General features: G+C 42.1%; 1 long non-coding RNA gene across 2 annotated transcripts; it reads right to left on the minus strand.

Moving 5' to 3' along the window:
- Positions 1-1,460: 1,460 nt before the first annotated feature.
- Positions 1,461-2,522, minus strand: LOC120750467 (uncharacterized). 2 transcript variants are annotated; one of them, XR_005700005.2, is made up of 3 exons: positions 2,384-2,522; positions 2,025-2,118; positions 1,461-1,578 (listed from the first exon to the last, which is right to left on the minus strand). It is a non-coding gene; the product is annotated as an uncharacterized LOC120750467 (long non-coding RNA). The 2 variants fall into 2 exon arrangements; XR_005700004.2 differs by having other exon boundaries at positions 2,025-2,180.
- Between the last annotated feature and the right edge of the window lie 4,876 nt (positions 2,523-7,398).

The raw sequence follows: 7,398 nt of genomic DNA on the forward strand, positions 1-7,398 counted from the left end.
TAAAGTTAACAGTAACTTTGGAATTAAATGAATGTTAACACATATAACTTTAGAAAGAAGAATTTCACATTAATTTCAGCTGCTGTGTCTGGAGTTAAGACAGGAGCAGCTGGTGTTCAGGAGGTTCTGGTTTGGGAATTGTGGGTGCCAGCGGAAGGTGGACTGGAAAGAGAAGGAAGTTTGTTTATATGACTGATGACAGTTTCTTGCCTATCAGGGCCTGCTTTTCTGAAATTTCTTTACCAAGAAGTAAAAGAATTTTGGTGTGGGCCCTCAGAAAATGGAGTTCCTCAAAATTTCACATCAAGAGGCACAGCCTCTCTTCCTGTCCCTGCACTGGGGGCCAGCCCCCGCCACCCATAGCCATGCTTCTCCTAAGGCAGGTGCATTTCAGTCATGCCTGGGAGGAGGAAAGACCAGGGTCTCTTTAGGACATCTCAGGGCACACATAAAGTGGTACTGCTCTGGGAAAGAAAGGCTGGCTGAAGCATGAAGTGGACCAGTTTGGGGATTTATTTTGTTGTTATTAAAAACTAATGTGGGAAGGAAGAGGTGTCTGCTTCACCAGATACACACAAAACCCCAGGTCCCAGGCCCTCCTTGGTATTCAAACTTCTGCCTCATCCCTCTGAAGCCTAATGTTCCTATTCACAATCAGCCCCTTTTCCCTGACCCATCCTGCTCCCTTCCTTTTCCTTTTCCTCTGCTATGCTGAACACTACATATACCTCACTCAGTTTTGTCCCCTTCTCAGCTCTGTGACAGTCTGCACTAAATTTTCCCTTCCTGACTCCGACCCTTCCTTGTCATTCCTTTTTCTCCTTTAAAACGAACCTACTTTTGGATTTATGTCTATTCAGAAAGGAATAGATATCCCGTTTATTTTAACATGCAAGCTCAAACAGTCATAAGTTTGATCTAGGCTGCAAGGAGCAGACTGTGGGCACTTCTGATGCCCCCCAGTCCTAACAAATCACTCTCTATGTTCCATTGCAGCCCAGCACATATATGGATTTCCCATCACCCTGGAATGGCTCCTCATTCTCTACTATCTCTTGTCCTGTCTGTGAAAGCTCTTCAAAGCTCTATCCTAGGTGTCATTTTCTGTATCTTATCCTCAGGGAGCCTCTCTTCTTCACACTGATATAACTATTACCTTCAGGTAAATGGCTCACAAATCTGCATCTCAATACCAAAGTGATCTTCCTCAGTTTAGCACTACAGATTTAATAACACTTCTGATCTGCTGCCCTGGAAGGACGACTATTTGTTTAAAACTAAACTTTGCAGATATTACTGAGCAGCTTGTCTTTTTCCTTTGATGTTATTTCCTCTTCTCCATTGCTGTTAGCAGCAAAATTCTTCCCATTCCTAAAACTTCAATTTTCAATACCGACTTTCAATACCTACTCTTTCTCCCTACCAGTGCTGAAATATTTGCTACCTTTCAAATTCTCCTCCACAATAGAAGAAATAAATCCAGACAACATGCTTATCCATGTCTTGGCCATCTTGATCTACCACAAATATTTTCTTCTTCAGTTCTTCATGCTTCTGTCTTTTTGGACCATTGATGAACTGAATGGTACAAATACATTACACTCTCAGGACCTGTTGCACTCAGATACAGTAAGGTAATAACTTCACAGAAACTTCAATCACATTAAATATAAAATGCAGCAGCAGCAACAAAAATTGTTGCTCTATCTCCTCTGTGACTTCCCTTCCTGTACTGCTGAATTTTCAATTCCTGCCCCGTTATACCTAAGCTCTATGCCAAAGCTGGGTAAAAGCTCTCATTTGCTGGCTTCATGCAGTGCCAATGATGAACACATCCTCAAACCGACATTTTAAAAAGCAACTTGGCCTTGTATTGAAAAATCTCTTCAGATTTGTGCCTGACTCCATCCAGGGTGCCCAGAAGAAAGGGCAGAGAGACAGGCAACAGAACTACAAACACACCTAATTTCCTTAGAATAAGAGTGAAGACATTATTAATTTATAGATTTATACAGTTTACTTACACTTTTAGTTCCTTCAGCTTACTTTCAGTCAAAATAATTACAATGGAAGAGGCAACAATCAGTGTATGGAAACCATCATCGTCGTGTTTCAGGTCTGTTTCTCAAGAGGCGTGAAACAAGGAAGGAGCAAAATGAATGCCATGGATGCAGGATACTCTGCCATTTCAGAAAGCCAAGACACACCTGTTTGCTCTCAGTATTCTGACTGATTTCTTCACATGCCAGACCCACAAACCGTTTCTTAGGGGCTGCTGATGCTCTGCCAACACCATTAAATAAGAGGTGCTGAGGGCAGCTCTCTAGCACAGAAGCGAAGCAGCGTGAAGCAGCTGTTGCCCACGCCAAGGGACCTCTCTTACCTTCAGGCCAACACAAGCTGCTGATCTGACCTTCCACAACAGGACTGTCTGGCACACTTCAGTCTCCAAGAAAGTCAGCGTCTCCACTTAAACCAAGGTTACAGACTGCACTTCTATGCCTGAGATGGGTTTTATTAAAGCTCCAACATTCAGCAGCTGAAATCATAAAATTCTTAGACATAAACAGCATCCCAAGTGTAAGTAACAGCTACAAAAACTAATCTGTCTTCTTGCTATTCAGCCAAATGTCATCCGCTTCCAGAGTTTTTTAGATTTAGTGGCATCTTCCAAGAAAAAAGAAAGTATCTCCTTACCTACCTTGTAATGATTTTAAAAGCTATTTGGGACAAATATGCAAGAATTACAGCTTTTATGTAAAATATTTTGTGAACAAATTTTTTTTGCTCATATTGATAGACAGATGATCAATGTAGGTCATTTCCAGCTGAACTATTCTTTTTTTTTTTTTTTTTTTTTTTTTTCTTTTATTTTAACACTCTGAAGAAGCATTGAAATGTGAACTCTGGGTCTGGTCCTCCTCTAGTCTAGGGTTGCTCCCTGCAGCAATCCCATAAAAGTTCTCTTTTCTCAGAATAGTAAAAAGTTGGTATTTCTGTAAACTAGAGCTGGAGAACAAGAACTGAAGAGAAAAATTAATTTAAAGAATTATTTTTTTAACTTCATGAAGCAGAGCATCCTCATTTAACCAAGGCTGAAGAGCACAGTTGAATCAAATAAAACCTGAAAGAAGACTTGCCTGTCTTTTAATGCTGAAAGCAGGGAGTTAAAGGAAAATGCAATAGAACTAACATTTGTGGAAGTTTGCACTGTGAGCATAAGCACCTGAGAATGAAAGCAAATATTAATACAGTGGCTAAATATATCTCTGTAACCCTGATGGGCAAGAATACAAAACCAGGAAATGCTCAAGGCAATGTCTATGTAAAACCCACATCAATTGCTTGTATCAGTTAAAAAACAGAGATACATTTAAATTAGTGCCAGTTTGTGAGCATGCCTTTGATTGAATTCCATTTGCATTTCGTAGAGAAAAACAAAAGCTTTCTGGGCCTGAGTCTCCATGGACTTGCACCCAGGTGGCTGCCTGTACTTCCATTGCTAAGTTATCACTATAGAGTGGCTCAGTATCATAAGTATTTGCAGATCCTTGTGTGACTAGAATTATATTCCTAAAATAAAAAATACTAGGAGGAAGGAAAGCCAGCATGCAGAAGCCAATCTGCATGTGTGCTGTGTTCCCCTCTTGCTTTTCCTTCCCCACTCCTTTCCTGGGACCACGGCGAAGCTGCTCCAGGCTGGATATGCCAGAAGGAGCCCACTTATTGCAAGCATCGCATCTAAACTCACGCCCTGAATTTTCTATTTTCCACAGAGTATAACTGTTCTAAAAATGCCTTGACTGCACGTCATTTGCTCATCTTTCCCCCTGCCAGTATTATAGCCTGAAAGCCTCTGGAGTTTTTCAAGTGGCCTTTTCCCCTTTTCATGCATTAAAGGCTGCCCCTCCATTTCTCTCACCTGTTTGTGAACAATCACCTCAGCCTCAGCCAAGCACACAGAAACGAGCACTGAGCCAAGGCTTATTTGCCTTGGCTCAGGCAAACAGGGTCTGTGTGGCCACCCTGGGTCTGGGGCAGGATGAAAGGCCATCCAGGCCCCCTCACGGTTTGGTGACACCCCAGCCAACCCTCCCTTCCTTTGGGAACAATTACAGAGAGTCACCCAAGAGTGGCAACAAATAAACCTCTTTCCATAAGCTGAGAGAGGCTGCTCTCTCACGTCCAGCACTCGGGACGTGTTTTCTGCTGTCACTGACACTGGTGGGAGCCCAGGGCGCTGTCACGGAGGGAAATCACCCAGGACTTTCTCTGGGAGCATGACTTGGCTGCCTGGCAGCTAACCTAGGCCAGGCAGTCACTCACGTGTGGGTTTTATCTTAAATAAACAATCACAACAATTATACTTGTGTGTTTTCACTTTTGCTCTGTTAATGGGTAATTTCAAATTTCTTTCATGCTCTCCTTGCTCTGCACGCTGCACAAGAGTTAATCTAAATCCTCCGAAAGACATCAGCTGGTGGCTGAATTCTATGGAAAAGTAATTTTAAGAATGGCTGAAGTTTATAGAGACAATGTCTGTCCAGACAGTAAAAGTGGAAATGAACATGCTTTTAATGGCAGCGGAATAAATCTGTTTTAGTAAAACATGGGTGCCAAGCCTTCCTGTCAGCTTACACAAAAGCATGAAGCAGGCCCAGGCCGCCCTTCTCTGTGTAGGATATCCTCTCATCAGAGAGGTTCCCTGCAGGCTACTCCTGGCTCCAGCTTGGAGAATGTAGCTGTCAGGTGCAAAGAGAGAAAGCAGAGTGATATTTTGCTTATCCAAACCCTTTGCCAGCCTATGGCCAAAGGTCTGGTGTCGTCCAGTACACTGGGGACAAAGGCAAGAGCTCGCTCCACATAATGTATTGTAGAGTTCCACACAGCACATTTCGCTCTAGTCTCACTGGAAGGAGAGGGACTGGTCTTATACTGGACTGGAGGCTGAAGCCCTCTTTTGATCAAAAGAAAAGCATTTATCGTATCAAATCAGTCATCTCTTCCTCTCACATTGGAAGCCACCTTAAAAGCCTCAGCCTTATAGCTTAACTCCTTTAACTCAAATCTAGCTTGTCACAGGAGAAGTGTGCAGCCTCGACAATGACATCAGCTGAAAGGACCCAGCTGAAGCTGCCCAAGGAAGAGCTGGGCATTGGCAAGCCCGTTCTTCACCACTGGAGATGAGGACATCAGACAAGTGTGGGAGCTCTGCCACCTCTGTGGCATGAGGCCAAAACTTGTACCTTCTCTCTTGAGCCAAAACAGAAAGCAACCCACACATTAGGGGGTGAGTGACGGGGAGGAGAAAAGTCCTTTAGACAAACACTATTAAAGTTGCTGATGATGTTACATGGTCTGTGTGATGAATACAGGTATGAGTCTGGACATAGGAAAAAAGTGGTTCTGATGATCAGTTACTTGAATGTTTGGTGTAAGCCCTTCTGAGAAGAGGAAAAAAGCTGTATCATGTCACAACACCAAGTGGAGTATCACTTAAGAACACCTGCCTCATGTTAAGGAAACCAAAAAAAAGATATGTTAAAATTAAACCGAAAGATGATTAAAGTTTCATCTCAAAACACTCCCTAGCCATTTTCTTGTTTTTTTCCTTCAAGCCAAATAGCCTTCTTTGAAAGAAAAATTAACTTCTGATTCCTGTTCCATCACTACAGTCATGGGGAAAAAATGTGGCAAAATAAAATAATCAAAATCTCATCTTTATTTACTCCAAAATGGTCTTAGAAGACTGGATAGACCACTCCTCATTTATACAACTACTTCTTTAACTTGTAGTAATACGGCCAGAATTTACCAATGCTAAGTTTTTCTAAGCTGTTCAAAAGTTAAGGGTCAGGTAATACATTTTAGTATTTACAAATAAAACTTTAAGCCGTATTGTCAAATACACAGGATAAAGTCCTAGTTTCTTATTCTGTAATTCCACCCAAAAAGCATACTACTTACTTTTTCTTTCAAACTGTTCCATTGTCCAGGCTATCATTTGGTAAATAGGCTCTAAATTTGTAAAAGACTTTACAGAAAAATTCTAGTATGGAACTGTGTCCTAATCTATACAACAAACACAGCAATTTAGACAGCAACTTACATGCCCAGAACAAGTAAATTCAAAGATAAAATGATCATAAGTGTACCTATGTGCCAAAAAAAAATCAGGATTTAAGATTAGAAGAGAGCAAAGGTCACCACATTTTTCATTGCTGTAGAAGAAAGATGTTATTTTTGTCCCCAGCAATATAATGAGCTTTGTAGGCCCAACATGTGAAATACCTTCTGGACAGAACTGACTTTATGAAAAGATGGATGGATGGAACCACTGAGTTCATAATCATACGACCGCCTCTGACTTCACTCCAGAGCATGCACTACTTAGGAAAAGAATGCAAACTGCAAATTAAACCCTCACTTCTCCTCAGCAGCCTGACAGTCTGGCCCAAGAAATGCTGCTTAGTCGGGCAGACTGGAGAGCGATGTGTGCATCGCACGGAGGTGTGAGGAACGCAGCCCACCCCGGCTCATCTCGCAGGGCACAGCTGCAAGGGGAACTGTACACAAAGAGGGGAAACGAGCGGCTTTGAGGGGAGGAGGTGAGAAGGGGCCGAAAGCAAAAATGGGAGATGCTTTGGTTTCCTTCATATCCTGATGCTTTCAGCCGAGCAATTTTCATCATAGGAAAAGTGGTTTTTTACCAAAATAGTTTTCAGATGGCAGAATCAACCCCTTTGATTAATGCCATTAAAACTAGGTGTGCTACTGAGTCTTTTCAGGCATTCTTCATCACCATCCTTCAAACCTGCCCTTTTTGCGTTTTCAGTTTACACCACTTTGGCACAGGGACATGAGCTGGAAGGGAAGGTGTTCTAGCAAGATTGGGACAAACACCAATGAAGTTTCTTCTAAGCATTTTCATCCTCCTTATCTCTGTGTCATTCTTCAGCTTACATAGCCCCAAACATTCTCACTGCCTTCCTGCCACTTAGTTTCTGTGTGGAACATCAAAAACCTGGATACCTTGACCAAAATTATTTCCTTTAGCGCTTTGGCTTCCCCCTTATCAGAAGCAGCAGGTCTCTCAACCTGACACAGAACTTTCCTAGCCTAGAAACTCTGTCTGAATAATAAATAGTTCTCTCCTCTTTGTATGGTCCTTTTCCACCCTGTTATTCCCGTGGTATACAGGTGTACATGAGTTCCTTCTCAAATTTACAGTAAAATGAAAGCATCATCCCAAGCTTTCTTGTGTTTATAAGGGTGTTAAACATCATTTTTCACAACTGAGAAGTTACAAAAAACTGAGACACTGGATGAGTATGTTCCTAAACCTAGGTCCAAATTTAAACCTTGCCAGGCAACCATCTGTCTGAAGAATGCTGCAGG

Source organism: Hirundo rustica, chromosome 3, assembly GCF_015227805.2.
Source record: "Hirundo rustica isolate bHirRus1 chromosome 3, bHirRus1.pri.v3, whole genome shotgun sequence".
Taxonomy (NCBI): Eukaryota; Metazoa; Chordata; class Aves; order Passeriformes; family Hirundinidae; genus Hirundo; species Hirundo rustica.